Here is a 26,477-nt window from a genome sequence, read left to right on the forward strand (position 1 = left end):
AGTGCTAAAGACTCTCCAGCACCTCTTTCCTTCTGAGCAAGGAAGAGCCCAGCTGCAACCCTGCCTTGGTGCGGACACTCTTCCAGCTGCCGTCGCTATAGGAAAAAAAACCAAAGACAGAACTGTCCAAGTTTCGAGTTCCTGAAAAATCTGTTTAAATCAGCAGGGATAGAGTCTGGATGCAAATTTCTCTCCAGAGCTGCTGCTCGGTGGGTGCATCTCTGCCATCCACCGCTGCGTTCAGCTGCTGCTGGCTGAAGTTGTACCCTGGGTACAGCCTCTTCTCTGCTACCCCTGCTACCTGCCCCTCTCTAAATAACCCTTGTGTGCCCGTTGCCTCTTGCCAGAGGCAGAGAAGGAGGCATGGACCAAGACAGGAGCTGCCTGTGGGATTAGGAGAGGGTGTTTGTGGGACAAGGAGCCGTCAGAAGGAGGAGAGCACTTGGAAGAAGGCACCTGAGGGACAGATGGGCAGGCAGCCTCAGGGCAAGTGGGGCAAAGAGACTGGGACAAGGTGGCTGCTGAGATAAGGAGGATTCCTGATGGAAAAGGGGGGAAAAAAGGAGAGAACGAGCCAGGGAGGAGGATATGAGAGATCTGGGCTGAAAAGGGGGCAAAGGGACCAGACTGGGAAGAGAGGTGGGCATCAGATCCCTAAGCAGAGCCTCACGCTCCACTCCCCTTCGCTGGCCCTGCATTTTGGGCACACCAGGACCTTGTGTTCAACTTTGCCTTTTTTTTAATTGCAAAAGATCTCAGTATCCTGCAGCTCCCAGGCAGACTGGCAGCAGGAGGTGGCTACTGAACCAGCACTGCCCTGGAAAGGGCTGCTTAGACCCCAGCAGGGCAACTGCCCTGATTCCAGCATGGGGGAAGCCTTGATGTAGACAAGACCTCAAGAACTTGACCTCCAGGCTGTCAAACCTGCCCCATAGCCCTCAGTCCCCCCCAAAAAAACCCCAATGACTACAATAATATGGTGTTAAAAATGGAAAGTGCTTATGGAGAGAGATCAGCTTGCTTTGTTATGCAGCTTTATGTCCTGGAGTTTCTTTTGATGTAAATGTGTGAAATTACACGTTTATTGCAAGATTCAAATGTAGCCATGGCAACGTGTTTATCAAACAGTTGCATATGGAAGTGTAAATCCATACAGGTTTCTGGCTAGCGAGATTAAACTGCCCAGGGACAGGACTCAATGTACACCAAGCCCAGGCCCTCCATGTCCAAAAGGAATCAGCTCTGGCTTCTGTGCCAGGGAAAATTTCATTTCTTTCCATCCAAATTGTCTCCATTCAGCTGGGCTCACCACCAAGCAGATCCAGAAGGGCGGCTAAAGAAGCCGGTACCCACAGCGGAGACGCAGCATCACGCGCCTTCCCTGCACGCTACGCGGGGCAACGCTGCCTTCAAGGCTGGTTTAAACAAACTCCTTTGCCCAGGGACAAGGAGAGTTCAGCCAGGAGCTGTGTCTCCGAAGAGTAGGTTTAAGTTACAACTCGAGCAATCGTCAGGCTGTATTCATAGATTTACCATGCACAAAAACAGGCTGGGCAGCCAATGGCACCGTGCTCAGAGCAGCCAGGGCATTCCCCCACCCACGGTTCACTCATGTGACAGCGATCCGGTGACATCCGAAGAGGAGACGAGCAAAGTTGGCATGCATAGTGGCTGCAAGGAGGAAAAGGCTGTGCCCTTACAGCCTCAAAACCGTGACCTTGCCGGCCATTCCTCGGAAACGGAGCCCATCAATTAATTTGCCGCAGCCACCAGTTACAGGCTAAGCCACAGTATCGCAGCCGAGGAAAGTCTGTCGCAGTTCTGCCTTCTCCCCTGGACACGAGGCAGGCTCCAAAACCTCACGTAGCGGCGTTTGCACGTAGGCTGTGCTCAGCTCAGAGTCCTGTTGTGTCCGGACTGATGAATGTATCATCAGGTAGACTGTGAAACAACCTCAAAACTGTTATTAAAAGAAAAAGGAAAAAAAAAATAAAAGGAACATGCACCCCAGCATGGAAACAGGCCAGTGGGGAGGAAATAAAAGTTTTAAATAGACACTCGAAGTTTGGTTGAATTTGGCTGTAAATGAAGACAGAGTAGTGGAAGTGCACACATTTATCCTTGTTTTGCTTTTTTCCCCGAGACTTGAGGTGGTTCTTTCACTGAGAAACACAAAAGTAGGGCAGAGTCCTCCAGCAGGCAGCCAGGAGGTACTCACAGCCCTGAGGTCCGGGTACCCGAGGCAGGAGCCCTGGCGTCCCTCTGTAATCAGCAGAAAAGCAGGTTATCTCCACGACAACATGGTGAGCAGCTCAGGAACACCTAAAACACCTGACGGCAATGCCCCCGAGCTGTCACGTAGGAATTCAGGGGATGGCCTCCTCGGTAGGATGTTCCTATAGCTAATTAACCTCTGATCCTTATTTCCAGCAGGAACATCTCTTGTTTCTGTCTCCAGCAAATAGCTCTTGTAGCGCTTTGCCTAATAGATCAGGCAGCCTGCTCAAACCTGGCACCTTCTTCTGCCGCAGGTATTTCTGGGGACCGATCAAATCCCTTTTAACCTTCCCTCCTGCAAGGCAAACATACCAGAGCTCCACCACGCTCTTGTTTCCAAACCTGCCGAGCATGTGAAGTCCCAGATCAGCCGTCCTCCTCGGTTTCTTTCTCTGCATCATGACGTTTTATAGCAGAACCTCTTTACTTTTTCTCAGAGACTATTATAAATAGTACTGTTTCAGAGGAAATTTTTGGCTTGAATAAAACACAGGCTCTCGTCACTAGACAGCCCTTTCTTGGTAAACACGAGGCTTTTGACTTTAAAAGTGACAAATATTGTTTCTTAATTAAAAAAAAAAAGGATTAATTTCCCCAAGCCGCTTTAGAAAATTAATAAAAACTATTGCTGTGCTAATTGCTATTACCCAAACAATTTTCACATCAGCTCCTGCCTGTGGCCATGCAGATATGGGTCATTCTGCATACAGCCCTGCCATTCCGGGCTGCAGCAGATTAAGTATCTGATTTTTGGTTAACCATGAATTATCACTAAAATAAAGGCACCACTGCCCTGGCGTTAACGCTGCCTGATGCAATGCCCAGACACTCGCAACGTGGGAGCGCCGGCGTGCTGCCGAACCGCCCATGCTGCCGCGGCATCTGCTCCCCAAACTCAGTCCCTGCCGCTTGAGAAAATGGACCAAACCCCTCTAAGAAGGTCTCTTCTCCCAAGTAACAAGGGATAGGACAAGAGGAAACGGCCTCAAGCTGCGCCAGGAGAGGTTTAGGTTGGATATTAGGAAAAACTTCTTCACCGAAAGGGTGGTCAGACACTGGCACAGGCTGCCCAGGGAAGGGGTTGAGTCTCCATCCCTGGAGGTATTTAAAGAACAGATAGATGTGGTGCTCGAGGACATGGTATAGATGGACTTGGCAGTGATAGGTTAACGGTTGGACTCGATGATCTTAAGGGTCTTTTCCAACCTTAACAATTCTATGATTCTATGATTCTATAAGAAGGGATGCGAACCTCGTTCCCCTCGCTGCACTGCCCTTTGTAGTCCTTTGATCTCCATAACCGGAGGATACTAATGGGAGCACTAGAGTCTGAAGTGGCTTAAAGCCATTTTCTTTATTGCGGGATTAGTGCTGGGAGGGTATGAAATCTGCCAGCGCTCAGCTCAGAGCAAGTCAAGAGCTTTCTGCTTCTCGCAGACATGGGTATGCTAAGCGTACCAGCCTGCCTCGCTACAGCACAGCTAACTGCTTTTATGAATGGAGTTAAAAACAACAGATGCTGTGAAGCTGTTGCTAAGAAGGTTGTTTTTTTTTCTGGTGTCCTGACTGCTCCGGCCAATATAAGCCACAGCGCTGCCGAGCACCGCACAGCCCTGAAATCAAGGAAATGGGCAGGAAAAGAAAAGCACAGGTTCCCTATCTGTTCTCAGCCTGCGTTTAGTTGAGCAATTATACAATTCCAGATCTGCGATTATTCCTGGCAAGGTTTATTCATCTCATGGGAGACTTTTAGAATAACACAGTGCTTTTGTAGGGAGTGTCAACCACCAGGCGAACGTGCCTTCCAGATCTGATTTTTTTTTTTTAAATATGTAAGTAATTGTTTCTTTACAGTTTGGTCTTTGCCTTTTAATGACTCACATTTCTACCTTGTCGGCTTTCAACACAGGCCCTGCCCTCCCTCCCAGTACTACAATCCTCCCAGATCTCACCCACTGCGCCAGGTCACCCAGGGTGAAATCGTGAAAGACGAGAATCCATTTTGTCAGCGCCCTGTCCAGATGTTCTGCTTACGGAGGCTGCTTTTAGGGGGCTGCAGAGACTACGGGCACAGCAGTCAGAAGGCATAAAAAACGAGGTGCAAGCCTGCCTGTAACACATTGAAACAGAGGTTTGTCTGTGGTTTATTATTTGGACAAATCCAGATGCGTTTTCACAGAGACGGTGACAGACGCTGATCCCCAGCACTGCTTCTGTGCCAAGTGTCTCATTCCTGTTCCAGCCCCCCGCGGTGCAGAAGTGCTCTGCAAAATAAACAGGGAGAAAGCTTAAACATTCACAAAACTAATTCTTTAGTTTTAATCCCAGTGAAATATGACTGCACCTTTTTTAGAGGGTTTTTTTATGTTTAACTTTTCCCCCTTCATTCCTCTCCAAAAAAATGTATTCAACTTGAGGCAGGGAGCAATTATGGAAAATTTCAGGCTGAATGGTTAAACCATGGCCAACTCGTAAAGTAACTGGAAACATAAGGATAGAAAGGAAAGTGTTTGGCAACATGGGATGAAAGGTGCTGTGTAAGTGGAGGATTCTTTTTCATTGCAAGCTCTCCTCTCTCCGATACGTTAATTGTGTTTTGCCTGATCCCTTGACAGTTCATTAATTTTTTGTCCAATTGGAGGCTGTTGAGCACAGATAAATTTCAGGCTATTATGGGAACACCCTAGAAGTTTGTGTAGAAAGGAAACTCTCTGTTTCCTGTATCATCCTTCTGGGGATCTTGAAAGAGTTCACAAAAGCCACTTAAGCAAACTTTCTTTGCTGGATAACGGAAGGAAAGGAAACTGTGAACAAGCAAACAACACTCAGTTCCATGAGACAAGAGATACTCATAGGTCATTAGAGAGAAAGTAAAATCAATGAATGCAACACACACACAGAGAAAGTATCTTGTACTCCGAAAATAACGGGAATTTCTGCACCTGCGCGCTATTTCTGATCTATGAAAAGGTAAATCATCCCAACCGCCGGTGAGACGGGGGGTGCAATATCCATCCCTGCAGCGCGTGAAATCTTTTTGAAGTTTTTTGCGGTTCAAATACCGAACCGCGGGCTGAGTTGGAAATGGTCACGGATCAGCTGAACAGCTTCACTTTCTTCTTGTCATTAACAGCACGGCTGCCCGAGGTCTGCTACAACCAGCTCTGTATTTTTTGTCACATACGGATCGAAACAAAAAGTCTGAACAGCTGTCAGTTCTCCTGGGGCTGGCTTCGAGCGCAGAATTCGGACAGAGCTCAGAAGGCTGGGGCAAAACACAGCTTCAGGTGTGCAAACGCAGCCTCTGCCTCCAAGCCCTGGAAATATTGGGGACTCCAATTTATAGGCTTGTCCCTGTCTCCGAATTTTACGCCGGTTTTCTAAGGACGTGAGGTTGGTCCAACAGTATGCCCCCTTTCCTGACAACTTTTAAACCTCTTGGCTTCAGCTGCATTTCAGAGGGAGATCAAAATCACAGAGCGGATGAAATGCTGCAAGTTTGTTAAAAGAAGTGCTTAGAGGAGGAGATTTGCAAGTGGCTCATCTGGAATATGGATTTTGTGGTATTTGATACGAGTAAATCCACATGGTGGAGAGACCTCATATCTGCTTAAACCACAGGAAAACTTCTGGTTGAAGTTTGCAGGCAACAGCAAGGCACGGACCTGTAAGAAGAAATGGTTTACGGGAATACTTGGTTCGCAGCAAGCAGAGCAGGGAGCGGGGAGAGGAGTGACAGGGAAGCAGTACAGCAGCATCTCGCACTTCTGGGAAGTGAAGTTTAAAACAAGGCAGAAGGGATGACATAAGGGTGACATCCCCTACAAAACACCCTCGCACCTCTCAGAAGAGGAAAAGTTTGTGCAGCAGGGTGGTTGAAGATCAATATGAAAGGACCAGGCCATCTGACAGGTCATTTTCAGGACTATTAGGAAAAAAGAATCTAAATTTCAGCTCAGTTCAGTGCCCCATAGTCCCTGAGTACTCCTCTGAACTTCTCCAGCCACACTCCAACCACAGCCTCATCAGACCACACTGAGAGGTCGCGGGGAACAGCGTTGCTCATCAGGGGCCGAAAAGTAAACCTCTAAAGGTAACGTCATGGGCTTGCCGGGCATCTCAGAAGGGAGGAGAAGGACAGAGTGAACTATGGAGCCAGCACCAGCAGGTCTCCAGTTTGGGTCTGACAGATGATAAGAAAAAAAGAGGAGGTGGCTGGTGTCTGCTCTGTACCTGTTGGATCATTGAAGAGGAGATTTCTGTCCCCAAGGGCACTGACTGGCTATTTTTGAAATGCATTTAAGAAAATATCAATTGTGAAAACATTTTTTCTGGCAGATTCTGCAGCATATGCTTCTGGTCTGACCAAAACCACTAAGAGGGAAAAAAAAACAGAGTGAGGAAAATACACGAAACTTTTGCCAGCTGGAAAAAAAATATTTCGTTCAAATTTGGAGCAATCCATTCAGGCCAGTTCTTGTTTAATTGGGACTGGGGAGGGCCTTTTTTTGCATAAATACAACTGATTACTTGACAGGAAAAATCCAAACTCCTCAAAAACATTTCTCCTGGTCTCTTCGCAAAGTTCTCCACAGCAACACTGCTTCCCTGGGGAGCTTGTTAAACCTCCCAAATAACCTCATTGCTAGGAACTTTCTCTCCTCTCAGTTTTATTAACTTCTTTATCTTAAGCTGTAATCTCTCGAGTCTGCTCTCGAGGTTGCAAATAATCTCCATTCAAATAGTCACCTTCTGAGCTTCTGTCGTCTTTCTGTGCTCTGGCCCAGGTGAGTGCTAAGACGTCCTTATGGAGAGCATCCGTCTGCACCCCGCATAAATGCCTCGCCAGTCCAGAAGAATGGGCCGAGACCTATTCAAGGAGAAAGGACCTTTATTTCTATTCTGACATATTCAGAAAATATTGCCTGCTGCATTTTATTCACTAATAATAGGAGAAAAAAAAACAGTAATACAAAACTTTTGGTCCTACCAAAGCAGCCCTGGGTCTTTGAGGTAATTAAGTTAGGAGCTTAGTCACCAGGCTCCCTTTAAAAATAAGAAAAGAAGCTGCTGAACTGATAGGATTGGCCAAGTAAGAAGAGCAGCAGGAAAGGACGTCTCTATCACCCTCCTGGTTTCTTTGCTGTTGGCACAGTGTTCACACACAGCCCTACAAACCTCCAGCAGGTTGTGTCGTAGCCTTGGGAAGATCTGGGAAGTGTTTGAGGAAGACGATGAAATTGCTTGAGAAGGAACTGGAAAGTGCAGCTGTTTTTATAGGGGTCAGAAGTGAGAACTGGAAGGTGACTTACCCTTGAGTACGGCGTCCAGCTCTGGAGCCCTCAGCACAAGAAAGATGTGGACCTGTTGGAGCGGGTCCAGAGGAGGCCACAGAAATGGTCAGAGGGCTGGAACACCTCTGCTGTGAGGAAAGGCTGAGAGAGTTGGGGTTGTGCAGCCTGGAGAAGAGAAGGCTGCGGGGAGACCTTCTTGCAGCCTTCCAGTACCTGAAGGGGGCCTACAAGAAAGCTGGAGAGGGACTAAGCTCCTGTAGTGATAGGATGGGGGGGTAATGGTTTTAAACTAAAAGAGGGTAGAGTTAGACTAGATATCAGGAAGCAATTTTTTACAATGAGGGTCATGAAACACTGGCACAGGTTGCCCAGAGGTGGTAGATGCCCCATCCCTGGAAACATTCAAGGTCAGGTTGGACGGGGCTCTGAGCAACCTGATCTAGTTGAAGATGTCCCTGCTCATCGCAGCGGGTCGGACTAGATGACCTTTGAAGGTCCCTTCCAACCCAAACCATTCTGTGATTCTATGATACCCTGGGAGAGACAATACTATCTGAAAGGGCCTGACCATTATCTGCCAGCATCTGCAAGCTGAAACAAGGTTCAGGACTGTCGCATGAGTCAATGTGCATGGTTTATCCGGCAGAAAACTATTCCTTTTTTATAGAATCATAGAACTGTTTAGGTTGGAAAAGACCTTTAAGATCATCAGATCCAACCGTTAACCCAGCACTGCCAAGTCCACCACTAAACCACGTCCCTAAGCACCACATCTACATGGCTTTTAAATACCTTTATGTAGGGTTTCCCACCAAATGAGCTAGATGAACTGACTCATCCTAGGCATATACAATCAGCGGTTGAAAAGGAAAGGAAAAGCTTCTCCTTTGGGGAGAAACTAGCTTTTAAATCATTTTGGCTGTAAAGTGAAACTAGACCCCAAGAACAACAGTGTGCAGCATCCACACTGTGCTTCAGGTAGAGGGACTTCCCCAAATCAGTGCATGAAAATTGATGACTGGGGTGATATTCAGAAAAGGGAAAAATTGTGGAATGCAACTGTTTTGAGTTAATTCCAAAAACTGTGAATTTGTCAGTTTTCATCCAGCTTTTAGGGGGGGAAGCGATTAAAAGAACCCTAAAAAAATCTCAGTATTTTGCTGGGGATTTTAATTTCCACTCCAATCAACTTTGGACTTTGGAAATGCATTTTATTTTTTTCCTCAAAGTTTAAAATTACTTTCACATGCAACACTTCGGGGTCTGCAGTTGTTTGGTTGTGTTTGGAAATTCAAGCAATTAGAATAAAAACTATTCAGCCAATTCATTTCAGTTTTTCAGTCACAACTACAATAACAGTCTGCTCAGGGTTATTCTTGAGACTTGGGTTGCTTAAGTCATTTAAATAGATTTCTATTTCAGAAACAAAATGGGAGCCAACAGTTTCACAATTAAAAGCTCGAGGGCTATAAAACTTGGCTTCACCTAAGACTCTTAACATTGTTTTTATTATCTTAATCGCTAGGTTCTTTACATACTAATTTTCCGTCCCATTGCCAACCAGTGCGAATCCAACTCGCTTTTCCATCACCCAGGTGAGTGTTACTCATGTTTTCAGGGGAATGTACAAAACCCCTGAATACAGTCAGCACAACAGTGCCTATTTTGGCGACTGCTCGTGGACCTCTGCTAACACTGAGTCATGGCTGCAGAAGTCACTAGCTTAGGTGTAGCTCCTTCTTGAGCCGTTTCCCAGGATTTTCCAAAAATACAGAGAACGCTGCCGGTTTTCCAGATGCAGTTTTGATGACACAGGGCTAAACAATTTGAAATCCTGTCTCTGCTGGGACCCAGAATATTGCAAACACCGATTAGGTATGTGACCGATTAGGCAAGGGGAGAGATGAGATAAATTACAACACGTGGTTCTAACAGGCCTTAGCAAAGAGTAAAGCGAGTCCTCCAGGAAGGCTATAGAGGCTTCAGGTCCCACCTGGGGATCAAAACAGACGTGCCCAAGAACACCTGCGTAGTTTAAATCCAGGTGTAGCTCAAAGGCTGCAAAACAAGAAGGCACTGTGAATAGGGATAAACGCTCAGCTCTCTAGAGGGCATGTGGTAGTGTCTAGAGCTATAGGCTAAGAATGTGTCTTGTGACCAGATAAAATACAGTATTTTATTCTGCACTGGACTAGCCCAACTGGCTATCATCTATAAATTCATCCATGAAACGTGGTGTTGTTATGAGAAAGCATTAAGGAACCAAGATCTCTCAGGTGAAACTTCAGTAAAGTCGGCTTTTCAGCAGGCTGCAGGAGCCTGTGCAGCCAGAAAACTAACTGGTCTTTTTTCTGTATTCACCAGCATAAACTGGCAATAATACCGGCCAGCTTTCACCAGGGTAAGGCTAATGTGAATGAAGTCACTTGAAAATCATTTCAGAATTAAACAGCCTCCTGTACTTCAGGCTTTGGTTCAGGGTTTCGGTTCTTTGCAAATCCAGTACGATGAAAATGTATCCATTTTTCAGTTTGGCTTTGAGTAAAAATAGAGAGGCCAAAGCACAAATATCCCTGTGCAGCAACGGAAACCTCACAAACATCATAATCGTGGTTTCATATGAGGCAGCTCAGAAGGAAAACTGACTAATCGCAGCTCATTGCCCAAGTGGAGAGAAACGGAAAGAGTAAATAGCAGTAAAAAAAGAGAGGTTCTGATCTCTCCATTGCAAGGGAAGAAGTGACTGAGCTGAACAAGCTCTGCAGTTCTCAAATGCTGTCATTGTAACTGCTCTTAGGGCTTAAGTGCGAACTGAAAGCCACTGCTCTTGAAGGCCTGTCAAGCCACCCCTTGTCAACTATAAACTGCACCGGAGCTTAATTTCTCGCAGTTTTATTGTGCAGATAATTATAGACCACATAAATTCAAGAGGCAGGATAATTCTGCAGCCATTAATACCACTTTTTAGCTGTGCAAACCAGGAAAATAATGATAGGTAGCTCTCATTCTTCAAGGCATGAACTCATGATGAGACCTCACAAGTGGCAGCAGCAGCAAACGCATCTTACAGCCTGTATTAGCATCTTGCCAACGTAACTGCTACCAGCCTGAATCTCCACCATGAGCCGTTTATTTTCCATATGGGGATGGTGGGGGAAGGTATAGCTACTGCTTTTACTCCAGGTTTCAGCCCAGGAGAAAGGCAAAGAGAGCCTCCACCTGCACCGCCCTGTTTTGCTTAGGACTGACGACATTGCTGTGGGGTGACATGAGCCAACTGGCTCCAGACTGGTAAACTCTGGGCAGGAGACTGGGCAAAGGGATGGGTCACGCTCTGTGCCTGCAGGTCCTGTCTGAAGCCATTTGGCTCTCAGAATTCAAAGTCAATTTTGGCTACCACAGGCAACCTAAATTAACCAGCAAATCTGCCTGTCTGGGTCCCAAGCACAAACTCGCACGCGGTATCCTGCTGTCCATGACTTGTCTGCGTCCAGACGAAATATCTTTGGTTGGCTTGCTGCAAGCCTACAGCCCTCATCCGACAGGCAGAAACCAGAAGCATCCAAATGCTTTTCAGGGGGAAAAAAAAAAAAAAAAATCATCAAGGGACAAGGGCCATTTTACCCAGCCATTAAAGTTCCAATTTAATGACAGCATATGTTGGGGGAGGGTGGGAAGAAGGATAAACAGCAGTTTCAAGCCCAGAGCACTGGTTTCCCATCAGATATCTCACCCTTTGTGAGAGATACCCTGGGGATAAGTTACAGGCCGAACGGGTAAAAGTTGAGACTCATTTTTCATGTCCTGTTTACAAGTGTCCTGGCTGGGAGACCTCACCTGGGCTTTTGGGTGCTCAGATTTGCTTCAAGTCTAGCCTCAGGCTTCCCAACCCCACGGCCACTCCCCGTTGGGAGACACCTCTAAGAGTTGGCTGTGTCAACCGGCATGAGGTCTGAAAACAAGTCACAACAATCCCGTGGGCTTTTGTCCATCCAGATGAAGAATTACCTTCTTTTAAAGCCACAGCTTTCAAGGGTTGAGGAGCAAAGGCAGTCTCACGAGGTTTGCATAATCTAGGAATCCCAGCGTTTCATATAGAGCAATTCACACTAGATCTGAACACTGGCAAACAGTCAGCTAAATCCATTATCGCATGATAATGCTCAAACATTTCATTAATTCCTAACCAGCTGTCCTCTGCTCCCTTACCCCTTTCATCATACAAACATTTCTTTAACTGTCTGAGGGAGGAGAGAGGGAGGATCAGACGCAGGCTCGTAAAATTCCTTCACCCGCTTTGCCTGCGGCAAGTTATTTCTTTTGACACGCATGTAAAATAATACTGGGGGCGTTGTTTGTTTGGCTTGGCTGGATGGTAAATTTTCATAACAATTTTGTAAGCCAAGTACCTGCAAAATGGAGTAGAGGGAACTCAGGGCAGCTTGTTGATGGTCCTGCCATCTGGTTAATTAATGTGTCTCATTAAAGAGGGAAGACCCCTCACTCCAATTTCTATGCCAAGACAGAGGGCAAGGCTTTTTGATCAGGGTGTTGCTCTCCAGTGTTTAGAGGTCCTGTAGATTTTTTTTTTTTTAAAAAAGTCCTTGGGTACTGCATGCCAAACAAACCAGTGGAAGCAGGGATAAAGTGAGGGATCAGTACCTTGGGGGTTTCTCCAACTACGTGACTCACAAAATGGAAACATGCATAAAAAAGGTCGTAGAGCGATTTTAAGGTGACTTCTGGATGCTTTCTTTAGGGAAAGCTCTCGCTGAAGCGCCTCAACTCGCTACACATTGCCTAGGGTCACACCGAGGAACGGGACTCACAACCACCACCCTGCTGAGCAGGGACCCGCTAAAGGTAGACCCTCAAAACGCCGGGGAGGAGAGCACGTCTCCAACCTCTCTCTCAACCACAGTTTAGGGGCTTTTCTCCCAGTCCCACAAACATCAGCCCCAAACGTAGCGCACGTCTGGACAGCACATCAGCCTCTTGACTGACACTCATTTCTCCCCTGCCAAGACTTGAGGATGCGTTTATTTATTATGGGTTAAATATTTGGAGTTGAGTAAGAACCTCAGAGGGAAAAGGCAGGTCTGCTTCCTTGGATTTTTCTTCCTCACCCCCTCACTCTCATAAAAAATTAGATTTTTTCAAGTAAAATGTTTGTTTTATGGAAAATTACCCTTTCTGACTCTAGGCTCAGCCAAGGGCTGACAGCTAACAACTCTCAAGCGAAAATCACATGAGGAAATACAATGGAGAAATATCTGGACACGTCTGGACACGTCTGGACATTGCTGGAACAGGTCTAAAATGTCAGGGCGAGGTAAGGACCACGCTTCGCCACAACAGCAGGCAACAAAAGGGCAAAAAAAAAAAAGTAATTTTTTTCAGTTATTTTAAAGCCAGGTGTCAAATCACCAGGTAGCCCAGGCTGCCACAGATCTATGGGTAACAAGAAGCACATCTTAGAAGCTGTATCTACACCCACATCTTCAGATCCCTTCTTGGTGTTTTCAGTTGGGTTAGGGTCTCATATAATTTCCACTTAAAGTCACTGTAGTCTTTCCTCTTACCACGAGTCATTAGACTTTTCTACTACTATAAATACAGGTATATTTTATTTCTTCTGTGGAACGTCAATGTTTTATTAAGCTATACTACATACATTCAGTTGTGATACAATGGATGTTGTTTTACTGTCACGAGTAGGTGTTACACTCGGCTGTCATCAGTATGGTAGCTTTATCTTTACCGTTTGGCTAAGGAAGATAATTTTTTTGCCACATTTCTTTTCAAAAACCTAGCAGTGTCATTACAATATTTATAAACAATATTTAAATGTCAAAAACCCCATCATTCTCTGAATAGACTTTGGGAATCCTCACCAGAGGATGGTTAATTTAGTGAGTTGTGGATGACTGTGGTCATGCACGCTTTTCTGTCCCTGGTCTGAATTAACCTAAAAATAAATACATGGTGATAATACCATTCTAGAATAAAGGGTTAATGCCGGTTTTTTTGTTTCTTTAGGGCTTGCAATCACAGTATTTTTGTTAGACTCAAGATTCATATTGCTTTTTAATAGTGCGTAGATGTGTACCGTTCTTCCATTTTGCCTTCTGTGGTTTTCCTTTTTCTGAAGTCTGGTATGCTTCGTGGTTTATTTATTCATGAGCTGCAGAGAAAGAAGTTCACAATTAAAAAAAAAATTGTTTTGGAATATATAGTTAACGGTGTGTCAAGAAACAGAAAACAATTACACATACGCAATGTAATGTGCATTTTTACATGCCGCTCACACACTACTTTATGCATCCCCAGTTTATGTAAGTAATAAAGATTAAATATTATGCTACCCTGCCCAACGCAGTTAGCAGAATTAAGGCTAGGAGACGTAAGTAATTGGGAATAAAAAAAACACGCGCCTGTGCTAAAAAAATGTGGTCTTTTATGGCAAGTTTGCAGAGGGTGCTTACGACGCGGCGGGACCGAAGCGTTTTAATTTCTTTAATTTGCTGTACGCTGTACATTGAGTGTGGTATATGGCAGACGGGAGGATCGCCAACTGCAGCCTTGCCCAGGGCCGGCGATGGCTGCCTGGCACGGCTCACCCCGTGAAGCGCTGGGCTGGACGGCGCGGAGGCCGGCCGGCACCTCGCTGCGGGGCCAAACCTGAGGAAAAGGTGTCATTTTTCCTCATGCTGAAGGAAAATTTCGACAATTTGGGGGCCGACGTGTTCGCGGCATCTCAGGTAGGGAAGGGTGTCCGCCCCAGCGCTTTCCAAGGTACGTTTGGAGCTGTACTCGGCACAACTTTTTTCGGAGAGGGGCTCCGGGCCATGTCGCCACCGAGTTTCTGTGGAAAACGCTCTCCCTCTCGGCGGGGGATGAACGGGTGGCAACCTCCAACCGCCCCCAGGTCGCCGCTCGGACCCTTTCCGGCCACGAAACCCCCTCCGGCCCGGGGAGGGGTGCCGGCGGGCCCGTCCTTCCCAGCCCCGGCGGCGGGAACGGCCGCTCCACCTGACTCGCCCCCGCCTCCCCTCAGGTGGCCCCCCCCGGGGGGATGCCCGGTCGCCCCCGTAGCTCGCCCGCCCGTCACCCTAGCAACGCCCCCCGCCCTCGCCACAGCCACGCCCCCCCTCGTTGCATATTCATGACCCCCGGCGCGGGGAGGGGGCGGAAGCGGAAGCGGGAGAGGGTTTCCGAGGAGCCCGGTATAAAGCGGCCGCTGGTGCCCGGTGTCGCCTGCCGCGCTTGTGCCGCCGTGAGTGACCTCGTCCCTTCCCTCCTTCCCCCTCCCCCCCCAACCCTCCCCGCCGGCCGCCTCCCGGCACCGCCGCCTCCCCCCCTCCCCGCTGCACGGAGCAGGTCCCGGGTGCAGGGGGAGACCCGGGAGCAGGTAAGGGGGTCGGTGGGCGAGGGGCTTCGGGGGGGGGGGCGGGGGGCGGTTGGGCGGTAAGGGGTGCCTGGAGTGGGGAGGCGGGGTGTGAAGGGAATGAGCGGTTGGGGAGGTTCGGGGTGAGGGAGATGAAGGGCTGGTGGAGGCGAGGAAGGGTTTGGGGCGAGGGAGATGAGGGGCTGTAAAGGTAAGGAAGGTTTTGGAGTGAGGGGCTGGTGGAGGTGAGGGGCTGGTGGAGGTGTGGGAGGTGAGGGGCTGGTGGAGGTGAGGCAGGGTTTGGGGCGAGGGAGGTGAGGGGCTGGTGGAGGTGAGGCAGGGTTTGGGGCGAGGGAGGTGAGGGGCTGGTGGAGGTGAGGAAGGGCTTGGGGCGAGGGAGGTGAGGGGCTGGTGGAGGTGAGGAAGGGTTGGAGAGCTGCAGGAGAGAGATGTGGGTGGGACTGAAGGTAAGGAAGGGCTGAGAAGCTTTTGGGTGAAGGACTTATGGGGCTAGAGAGGTGAGAAAGGGCTGAGGAGCTTTGGGGTGAGGGGTGTGTGGGGCTGTGAAGAAGGGAAGGGGATGAGGAGCTTTATGGTGAGGGAGATGTGAGGCTGCAAAGCGGGGAAAGGGATGAGTGAGCGAGGTGGGGGAGGCATGGGGCTGCAGAGGTGGAAATTGGAGATGTGGGGCTACAGAGGTTGGGAAGGGATGAGGAATGAATGGTAAGATGAGTAAGGTGGGGTTGGAGAGGCTTATTTGGTGTGTCTGGGATAGTGAGTCCTAATGAGGTGAAGATGGGATGAGAAAGAGGTGGCCAAGTGCCCCTTTGGGATTATGTTGGATGGTGAGGATTTATTTTGGCTGGAAGAGGACTTGACAAAGGGACCAAAGATGGAAATTAGTGTAGCTTTTCAGACTATTAAAGTTCGCTAGTCTGCCATTTGAATAATTCCACACTTAATCTGTAACCTGATCTCAATGCTTTATCATAAAACAGTTGAGTCTCACCTCGCCTAGTTTGATATGATGGTGGAGGAAGTACTGGGGGAAGAAATTACTTAGCACTTAACTCTTAAATCTCCCATGAAAGCTGCAGTTTTCCTTAAGATTGTGTTGTCAGTGATTTTGAACTCTTAAGATGCCCTAATTTAGCACCTTTAGGAGGTGCAGGAACTGTGTTTGACCTTGAAAAATACTCTCTCTGTGGGGCAGTTTTCTGTTGTAGTAATTGGCCTCCGGTATTCTCTGTGTATAGAGGAAAAAAGGAGGGGAGGAAAAGAGCTAACCAAGGCTCTGACTTGGCACTGGGTGCAGTGAGCGAATCAGTGTTGCTAGAGCTTGGCTAATGCAGTGAATTACAAATGGGAAAGGATAGGAAAGATATTGCAGGATGTTGAATGTTGGACAAAGGAGGTGATTTCTCCTGCAGGAAAGGAGAGATATTACAAGAAGCGGACCTACAGGGATAGGCAGCACTGTAAGTGCAGAGCACAGACAACAGCAACATTATGAGGATTCGTGAGAAGAAATTGCACTGTTACAGCATGTATCCTTACTGCTCTGTTAAAAACTGCTCCAGCCTGATCTGCGTCATGTTCCACTGCCTTGATCAGACAGTGCTACTAAAATATTTAGTGAAATATGGCTTGAGCAAGGCACTTGAGCTCCAAGAAAGAGCGAACTAGTGAATACTTTGTTTCCCTCTAGAAGTCAGGCTTTTTTGTAAACACCTAGCAGAAGTGGTTGCTGATGTGACTGCACTGACATAGCTTGGACGGCTTCTTCCTCCACACCAGTATTGCAACTGATAAGGTCTTCCTCGCTTGGTTTGTTTAATGATTATACCGGCTTGATGAAATGTTCAACAGGCCTAATTATTCCCTTCCTAAATAAGGAAAAGAGCTTCAGATAAGAGATTAAGGTATTTAGTTGATACTCTGGCTATAAATGCTTCCAGAATTACTTTTTACTGTAAGTTTGAAAAGCTGACACTACCTTAAGCTCTGAAAACTGCATCCACTGGTCTCCGAGGCATCCAGAGACCTCTGAGTTCCTGTGTCTGTCAAAGGTAGTGGCAGCTGCTGTCTTGGAAGCGAGAGCTTCATTCCTGTATTAATGAGATTAAATTGGGTATTTAAGGGAGTTTTCATGACAAAATAACAATTTCCATGATGTAATGGATGGGATCAGTGGAACAACTTCTATTTTAGTTAGCTATTTGTAATATCAGCGGCCAGTTTGCATGGGTTGGCTCATGCCTCTCTGTGCAGTTCTTGCACTCAATTATGTATGACTGAGGCACTTTAGTAAAATCGAAAACGTATGGTGCTATAGATAACCCTCTTGCGTAATGTGCGTTAACTCCTGTGGGAACCTGTTGCTCTCTGGGAGTTTGTCATTGAGAAAGAAATGAGCAGTATCTGCTGACATGATCTTGTTTGGATCCCATGGGGACTGCTTGCAATCAGAAGCAGTCCTCTCCCTCAAAGCTGAAATGTCTTAGCAATTCACTTTGGTTTAAATACATTTGTGTTGCACTGCCTTAAGCTGACAAGGGAGGATGTCTTGTGGAGGTGTCCTTTGTTAGTGGTGAGAAGGTGGTTGGAAGACTAATGTAGCTGGTGAGCTTGCTGCTCCTTCTCTGTCATGTTACAACAAAATTCATGTAGTGCGGCTTTGTTCATGTGCCTTTTCAGTGGGGCAACACAAGTGTAATAGTTACATGGCTTCCAACAAAGCATGGTGTAACTCTGAGTGAAATAATACACATGCTTGTATGTCTAAGTACGTGTGACTTAAATTTTTCAAACTGAAGCGAATGTGTAGCCTATTTGAGGAGCTTTCTGAAGCAACTGTCTTTATTCTGCCATGTGGAAATACAGGCTCTGAGGAGCTTAGAGAAAGCAGGCTGAATTTGGACCCATCTCACAAGGCTGTGACCTCAGAGGTTAATTACCTTTAAACTCACTCCACCCCTGGATTCACTGACAGCTAGAAAGTGAGGTCTTGGTAATTTAATATTGCTCTGCTTGTGTGCTAAGGCTGGAATGTGTGGACCCTGCCTCTATCCCTGTATAAACTTGGTTTAGATGGATCATTCCTAAAAGCTACGAGAGTACTAACATTGGATGGTACCTGCAGAGTGTTTCACCAGTGAAACTGTGTCTAATGTGCGAAAAACCTTCTTGAAGTCAAAATGTGTTGCCAACTGAGTAGCTTGGAAAAGATGCTTAAGCTTTGAGAGGCATCTTATCAATGCCTAGGTGGGAAGCTGGTGGCTGAAATGACCTACTAGCTGCTAGATAATGCCTGCAGTTGTGAATACAGTTGCATGTAATGCTTCTGTACTTTCAGCAGATGCTGATTTAAGCAATAAACAGTTCCTTTACACAGTAGCGTTTGATCTTGCCTAGCTTAATTTGTAAACTCTGCCTGTGATGTACTGCTGTTGTTCTTAGTTGAGCACCCCATGACTTCAAGCTTCAATTCCTAGAGAAGGGAGCCAGTTTTGCCTGCAGTATGTGGGCACCTCTACTTGCGTGTTAGGCAAAAGCAGTGAAATCCTTTCACATCACCCATCACAAGAAGCTGCAGCTGGCAGTTCTTTTTGAGCTTAACTAGCAGTCCATACCTCTGCTAGAACAGTAGAATCCACCCTAAAATACTTGCATCAAATGATCAATCGGTGTGCGTTGAGCAACAATGCGCCTGCAGTGGTGTCATGCTTGAGATAAAAACAAGCCTCACTTGCACTTCAAGCTGACTACGATGTGATGGTTAGTGTAAAACCACGCTGAACAGAGGCAAAGCTACTTGAGTCGAAACGGGGCTTTCCAGTTGATCTGCCAGGAGAGCGGCTGTGGAAGCGATGAGGCATCATGTGATGGAGGGGGAAGCTTTAGCAGCTTGCACAGTTACTGCTAACACGAAGAACTGTTTGTGCTGCATTTTAGTTTGCAAGGGTTGCTCCCATGACCTTTACCTGTAATACTTGCAAGATCCCAGGCTGTAACCTATTCCAGCTATAGGCATAAGATTCATTGAAACTACGCTGACAATGGCAGAGCCTTGTGTGCAGTTGTTTCCATTACAGAAGGCTTAATTGATTTGATAACTACTGTTAGAGCTCTTGGTCCTTCAACTTGCAGCACATTGTCAGCCTCACTAAACAGCTTCCATTCAACAGTGTGGTTAACTTGGGGAACGCAGAGTGCAATGATTGTCACTTGGCTTAATATACCAGTGCTAAACTGATATGAATGTTTGAAACAATACTTTTCCTAAGCAGAGCATTACTCCTGCCCAGTAACTGCTTTAATGAGTACCATAAACTTTCTAGCAGAGCTGTGTACTTAAGTTGCCATACAGAAGCAGAAAATAAAAATGATTCTGGCAAATCCAGTTGCCAGAAAGCTGAAGCAGAATGCCTGCTGTCAGGATGAGTGGCACCATGTGTGTAGCTTGACAGCTGATCTTTCAGTTCAAGAGTCACCTTCCAGATGGGGGATCCTGGACAGCCCAGAAACCAAGCCTGGAAGCAGACACTGTTAAGCTGTGGAGCTCTGTGCTGTAAACTAAAGACTTTACGTGCTTTTGGTAAGCTGCTGCTGGTCAGATGACTGTTTTAGTCAGCAGCTTATCAGTTACCCACACATCTTGCATTTGGGCCACAGCCCTACTCAGAGTAACCACCCAAAACTTCCACTGGTAAAGGATATTACGTCCTCCAGCTGGGACTGTGAGGGTCTGTTGAATCTTAGCACTGAACAGTTATTGCTATCTTGAATAAACTGGTTATTCTGTGATATTTCTGTATCACAGTTCACTCCTCTGAGTGGAATAAGATACTCTGCATGAAAAAGAGCTGAGTTCATGCTATTAAATCTAGACCTCCGATAGAGTTGCTGGAGACTGAATTTGCCTCAAGTTAAAAGCTGAACTTTAGGCATCTCAGCAATGGATTCACAACACTGCAGCGGCTGAGTCACTGAGCGGTTTGTGTGCTGTGAACTGCCATCTTAGGGAAACTGGCACACAGTAGCTTAACTAAAGCCCCTTAGTGCTGGTATTTCCAACAAGTGCTGTAAAGTCATTTAGACTGCAGCTGGCATACTGCATTATAACGACTCTGGAGAAGCAGCCAGGTTTTCTCATCAAACTTGCTCTTGGCAAGTGACTGTGGCAAGCATCAGGATGCAAAGCTTACACTGGGTAAGGATTTGGTTTGGCTTAGGAGCTGCTTCTGACCTTGGTTTGGCTCTTACTGGCACATAGTCTGCTCAAACATGAATCTCAATATATAGGTGATGGGAAGTTGGTCTCTGCAACATGGGCAACTAATAAAACTCAGAGCTGTGGAGGATTTGCTTACTGGGACTCCCACCTATGGAGGGTATTAAACTAGTCTCTTTAGCTTTAAGACACCTGCTGGCTTGACACTTTAGGCTTGACTAGCAGTCTCTTTTGCAGCGTTATATGAAGACTAATCTGCGGGCCTGAGGTGCTCTGGGAGTGGGCTGAAACCTACTTTCCTTGCAAGACTGAAATTGTCAGTCAATAGCTGCTACTCGTTTAGCAAGACATAAAAGGGTAGGAGGTAAACAAAACTTGGCCCTAAGGAATAGACTGAAGATGCTTTTAAAAATCTCAATGTGTGAACAGCAGTAGGAAAGCATTACCCTTGAATTGTTTTGCTAAACTATCTCTGAGGTGGATTTTATCAATGTTCTGGGGAGAGCAAGACTGGCACTCTTAGCAGAGCAGAGAGAGAACCTAGTTTCCTCATCTTGTTTTAAATGAGACCTCTAATGTTTTTGTAGCTGAAATTGAAACCAGTGTTATGCTGACCCTGCATATTTTCTATCCTCTGCTGGCTGGCCTGGACTACTTCTGCATGCAGTATAGTTCATTTATTTTGGAGACTTGAAAACAAGCCATTATCACCCTTTGGTGCCAGATAAATAAATGATCTAACTGGGGGCTGAACCCAAAGCACTCTTTTACAAAAGCACAACTGCATGTCATGCTTATCTTCTCCGTTCTGTCCTTGAATATATGATCAGTCGTCCTGGACCACATCCAGAAACCAGTGGCTTAACCCAACAAGCGATGACTACAGAACAGTCAGATTTCTATGCCACTTAATTTCCTATCATCACTTATATGCAGCAAGCAGTCTTCCGGAATACACTTAATTTGAGCACTGTTTAACCTACAACTTGCGTATCAGTCATGTGGGAGTACAAATAGGAGGAACGGGAATCAACTGTTAAAGTAGTGTCAATGCTGGATCTCTGCTTCCAGGTAACAAGAGCTTCAGGGTGGGGTTTTTTTGGGGGGGAGGGAGAAGACACACATGCAGGGTAAACATACTCCTCCCCTTTTACAAGGGGAATATTTGAGCAAGTACGCTGGCCTGTGCAGTCTGGCTCTGGGTATTCCCAGAGGAGTGATTTGGCAGTCTGAACTATTGCTCCTTAGAGTAGTGTGGCTGGCCAGCTAACTCCCAAGAGTTCAAAAAATAACCCAAAACAAATGCACAGCTTGCTTTAACGCTAACACATCTAGTGCACATGTCCTGTTTGCTGTCTGAAATGTATCTGGGGAAATCTGCTTGTGATGTAGGTTTGTTCTTGTTCTTTTTCTTGGCTCTTTTTCTGCTTCTAACTTCAGTGTAGAGAGGGAAAAGGCTTACGCTTCTCAGTGCAGGAGTTAGTCTGATTGTTTCCAACATCACAGCGTTTGTGTGGCTCTGGCTGCCGTTCACATTGGTTGTCACAGCCTAAAAGTGAAAAACACTTAGCTCCTTCAGCGGGCTGAAAAGGGAGTGACTTGACAGTTACCTGTACCCTTCATGCTCCTACAGTTGGAGCTTTTTCTACTGCTTTGCTTTCAAGTCACCTTTCCAATTTGTTGTCTTCCAGGTATGTTCAAAACTCTCAATATGCAGCTGCACAGTAATAGATGTCAGGCCACTGGAGAAATGGCATTGAACCAGATAACATGTGTCCTCTTCCAGATGGTCACTCTGGGATAGTTTGTGTGACAATTCAGGATGCCATTTCAAAATAATCTTTTTGACCCTATAGTACTAGTGGGATCTCTAATCTTTGTATGCATATGAGCTGGACTGGAGTGCTAGATAAAATATATCTGCCATGGTCTTTCAGCTGTGTAGTAGTCCCCAGTTAAGCTGTGTATAAGAGGGCTTGGGTTTCTATCCAGTGAATCTTGTGCTAGCATCTTCGACAGATGCCTATTCATCTAGTGGGCTTGATATTAAATTGTTAGTAATTCTTTTACTAGTTAGGAACAGTAGAATATACTTGTGGGCAAGTAAGAGTCTTTGGTGTGGTGACTTAAGATAGAGCCTTACTACTCTGCCTCAGGGTATCCTTAGCCTGTTCATGGCTAGATCTAATTAATGCCACTTTGTTTATGTAAAACCTAATGTGTCTCAGGGATGTTCAGTATAAACTTGACTCTGTACTCCTTGAACAAATGTCTTTGCGTCTTGCTACCTCTGCACAAGTCATTTTGTGGAAAGCTACACTTACACAAAAAAACCTCAGTGCCAAATAACTGCAAACTACTAAACATACACGTTCATCAGACTACAAACTTCCAGCTCACTCCAGCAGCCCAACACTGCGCAGTATTTCCCTGAGCTGCACTTAGCAGCTTTTCCTTCCTCATTAACTATGCTCCTAAATGAACCCTCTTTCCAAGAGATCAGTTCCAGTTCTGTGTTAAGGCCGGTTACTGAATAACCGGTTGTAATGAATGCCTGAATTTATCATTGCTACAATAATAGCTACGCTGTTCCCTTGACTTCAGCCTCTTTCAGAAGCTTTTGGTCAACAGACTCACTGTCTGGGTGGCGTTGTAAGGAGTCTGTGTAGGTATTTCTAAATATCTCCCTTGCAGGATCCTTCAAGGAACTTGGCAACAAGTTGCCTTGATTGTGGATCACAACCTCATTCTGCCTACTGGGAATTTAGTAATTGATGTGTCCCTGATGGCATTCACCAATCTTTCAAGTTTTAAGGGCTTTTTCCACTGACAAAGCCACAGGCTGGTAAAGTGGCCCATGGTCAAACATTCCCACTAGACAAAGCTTTCAGTTCCTAATAGCAATTACTGTATTAAGGTGGAATATACACCACAGCTTACAAAAGACAAATTCTTTGAGTAGGGAATAAGACTTCACATTACATGCAGAAATTGCTGCAGACCAAATGATTTGGAGATCCTGCCTCTAGGAAATGGAATAAGAAAGCTGCTGCAGTTCTGTGCTTCAAGCATTTGCAGTAAAATTGCTTTGTGGTTGAAAAAATAGTGTGACCTAGAGAGGTGTTGGTAGTAGTTCCTGAAGCTTTAATACCAAAGGTGTATTGCCTAATAAGGGTGGAGTCTAATGTTAATGTGTTTAAATACTTCAGTTCTGTGTTTGTAACGTCTCCGCTATGCAATGTACTGTCCATCTTGCATCTAAATTGGTGTGGTCAGGGTGGAAGTACTGTGCAAATGAAAGCAATGCTTTATCCCCAGTAGCAGCATTCAGTTCATTAATATTGCATCTACCTGTAACTTGGAAAATGAGCGGAAGCCTGCCAGTGACAAATATTAAATAAAAATGGGTCCCTTATTTTTGCTTCAATGACTGTCCAGCGTACTTTCTAATTCTTACCTGGTGTGATCATGCTAGTGCTATTATAATGCTTCATTTTCTTGCTCACTGTTGATGTAGGGATTAAATAACTTCCTCTTTGATTGTCTGGGTAATAGTGATATCTCTTCAAATAACAATAAGAATACGGGCTAATTCTTGGCTTTCACTGAAGAAATTTTCAAAATATTGGACTAGACTGAAAGCAAACCAGGAAGCCAAGGCTGGAAACTTCTCAGCTCCACTGTATCTGATAAGGCAAGCAAGAGCCCAGAACTTTCCTTCATTAATTTGTTAGCCTTGTAGGACAAACTGTAGCTCTAAGTTGTTTGTGAGCAGCTAAGACTAAAGCTACACAAGTGTGTCTTTTTGCATCCGAAAGGATTTAGGCTTGTAATATTGCCGTTGCTCTTGCAGCCTTGCCGGAAAGAATGAAAATATAGAAAGAAGGCTTATGTGACCGATTGAATACATTTCAAAGTGTTTATATCTGGGCTTGTAGTTCAATGTTAGATCTGCATTCTACAGACTTCGAAGTGAACTCTTAGGCACAGACTTAAACTGCAGATTGTACAGGGAAAGCCTGAAAGTCTGGGTAGCTTTTCTCATCAGTTAGGTGCACAGTTTCACTCCCAGCATATGGGGGGAGGATGCATCCAAAGTGACAGACAAGTTCGCAATCTCGTGGGATTCGGAGTATGGCTTTAGTGTATCACTGCCAACTTCTCAAATCAGCTTAACCACAGCAAATGGTAGTCAGAGCTGCTCCTCATGGTAGGAAGTCTTTAATAGAAAGCATGTGAGAAGGCACATACATGTGTTCAGTTTGTTTTCTGTCCAGTGAAGAAATTTGGGATCAGGCCACTCAAGAGCCTACCCAGATTCCTGGGTCTGTTACCCCATGTGTGTCCTAAAGTAAACTGGAGTCTGTTTTGATTGCACTATTTTCTTCAGTAGGAATTAACATTTTATACTGAACATGGGAAACTTGTATCTCTGCTAATTTCAGTTCCATGTTTTGAAGGCTGGTAACACTTCATTTGCAGAGTTTTGCACTCCACGTCAGTGAAGGTTTAAGCCTGGTTGAAGCTTACTGTTACAGGACGAGTATTCTTTCATTGGGGAAAATACAGGATATAGTTGCATGTTTTATATTCATCCGGTTTCTCCAGACTTCATGTGTGATGAGTGCTGAGCAAGGGCATACTAAGTCCTCAAAGGAAGGTGAGCTGAGAAAGTTTTCCTAGACAAAACTGTTGTGGGTTATCTGCAGTCAATGCAAACTGCAGCATGTATAAGTAGGAAGAACTTTACAGACACCACATGAACTCTTTTCCTGCAGGATTTATTTTTTCCTAGTAAATCAATAATTTGTTGTCCCCTAACTGTCTACCACAATTAAGTTAACTTAAAATCGCTGCAACCTGATTGAAAACCAGAATGCAAGCTAAGGATAGTAATGTGTCACATCATGTCTGTTTTAATGTGGAATTGCAACTTAGAAATGTAGGTATCTTTTGGCTTAAAAATAAAGGTTTAAAATAATGGAAGTGACCTTTTGAACTATGTCCGTTTTACTATATGGTGATCTGTACTTCTCCAGAGAAGTTCATGGGTCAAAAGTCTGCCCATTTATTTTGCAGAAATATTTTTATAGAGGAAATATGTTGAACTTAGAAAATTGCTACTGGATGAACAAAAACTTAAAGCTCTTACAGGATAAGAAATGCATGTCACTTAAATGACATAACAAGGATGTGTTTTGTCTACTAAACCTCAACTGCTCCACAAAGCAACATTAAGATATTTCAAATCTATTTAGGCTCTTAACCTGAGACATTTAAGTATGTTATGCTTAACTGCTCATTGCTTTAATCAAATCTTATTCCTCCTAAAAATCTGGCAGGTGATTGTTCAAACAGTAAACACATTAGTTTATTGCATAAGCTCATATTGGAATTGGTAAAGTAAAATGACTAAGCACAGTGTTCTTGGTAAAGCTGCCAAAATAAAATACAGCCCAGAAGGGCGAGCCACACTTTTCATTAAAATAAGCTTCAACAACCATGAAATTTTTCACCCTAAGGGCTTCCTCACTCTCACGAGTGACTAAAATGTCAAATACCGCCATGTGCTGACCAGTAACTTGCATCAACTTTAAGATCTTTGTTAGTCAAATAGTAAATAGTACTTTCTTGTTCACAAGCTACAAGAATCGTTTTCTTCCTCGGCTTCCTGTGTTATGGCTGAAGGCACACGACTACACATGCAGCACGTGTGTGTCTGTGCCTTTGTGGAACCTGGTAGCTGGGCAAGTGTGTGTCTCTTCACAACTGAAGATGCAAGAATTGTAAGGAGCAACCTCAGCTTGCAGAGCCATGAGAACGTTATCAATGAGTGTGGCAAGGACGGCGTGAACCTTGCTTTTTCTTTGTCATGATTGGATGACAACACTTCTGTTACTGATAGCATGTAGAGAATATATTATAATCCTGGTTACAACTTGGGCCGATCATTACTTCTCCGATGGAGAGATCATGTCCTTTCAACAGCTTTTACATTTGAAACCTACTGTCAAGTCTAAGTAGAATAAGCTCCTGCCCTTCAGACTTGTAGTCATGTCTTCTGGCTCTTGTCCTTTCTCTAATTTCCTTCCACAGCTTTTTCTAGTTGGCTCAATCTGTTTATGTACTGCATGCTTTGCTTGCTGAGGTGTTCAGGCTGAATGTTGTTGTGCTTGATGAGGAATCATTAGTCATCTGAGGTGATCCTCACCTCTAGTATAACACTGGGACAAAAGTAAGAATATCTGCTTTCAACAGGATACTGACTTGGGTTCTGCTTTTCTGC

General features: G+C 45.4%; 1 protein-coding gene across 7 annotated transcripts in view; it reads left to right on the forward strand.

Moving 5' to 3' along the window:
- The window catches only part of SLC45A4 (solute carrier family 45 member 4), a 93,325-nt gene that overhangs the window by 9,947 nt on the left and 56,901 nt on the right, over positions 1-26,477 (forward strand). For 2 of the 7 annotated variants that reach the window (XM_087740722.1, XM_087741240.1), the window contains exon 1: positions 14,846-14,982. The exons of 1 other annotated variant lie outside the window; for it this stretch is intronic. The gene's annotated coding sequence lies outside the window, so the exon portion shown is untranslated. Of the gene's footprint in view, positions 1-14,825; positions 14,983-16,413; positions 16,437-19,808; positions 20,171-20,967; positions 21,263-26,477 lie in introns of those variants that run through there. 4 more of the 7 variants (XM_087741168.1, XM_087741112.1, XM_087740975.1 and 1 more) reach the window with 4 other exon arrangements.

This window comes from Nipponia nippon, unplaced genomic scaffold, assembly GCF_047370975.1.
Source record: "Nipponia nippon isolate SJK-2023a ecotype South Korea unplaced genomic scaffold, ASM4737097v1 scaffold_1, whole genome shotgun sequence".
In the NCBI taxonomy this organism is placed as follows: domain Eukaryota; kingdom Metazoa; phylum Chordata; class Aves; order Pelecaniformes; family Threskiornithidae; genus Nipponia; species Nipponia nippon.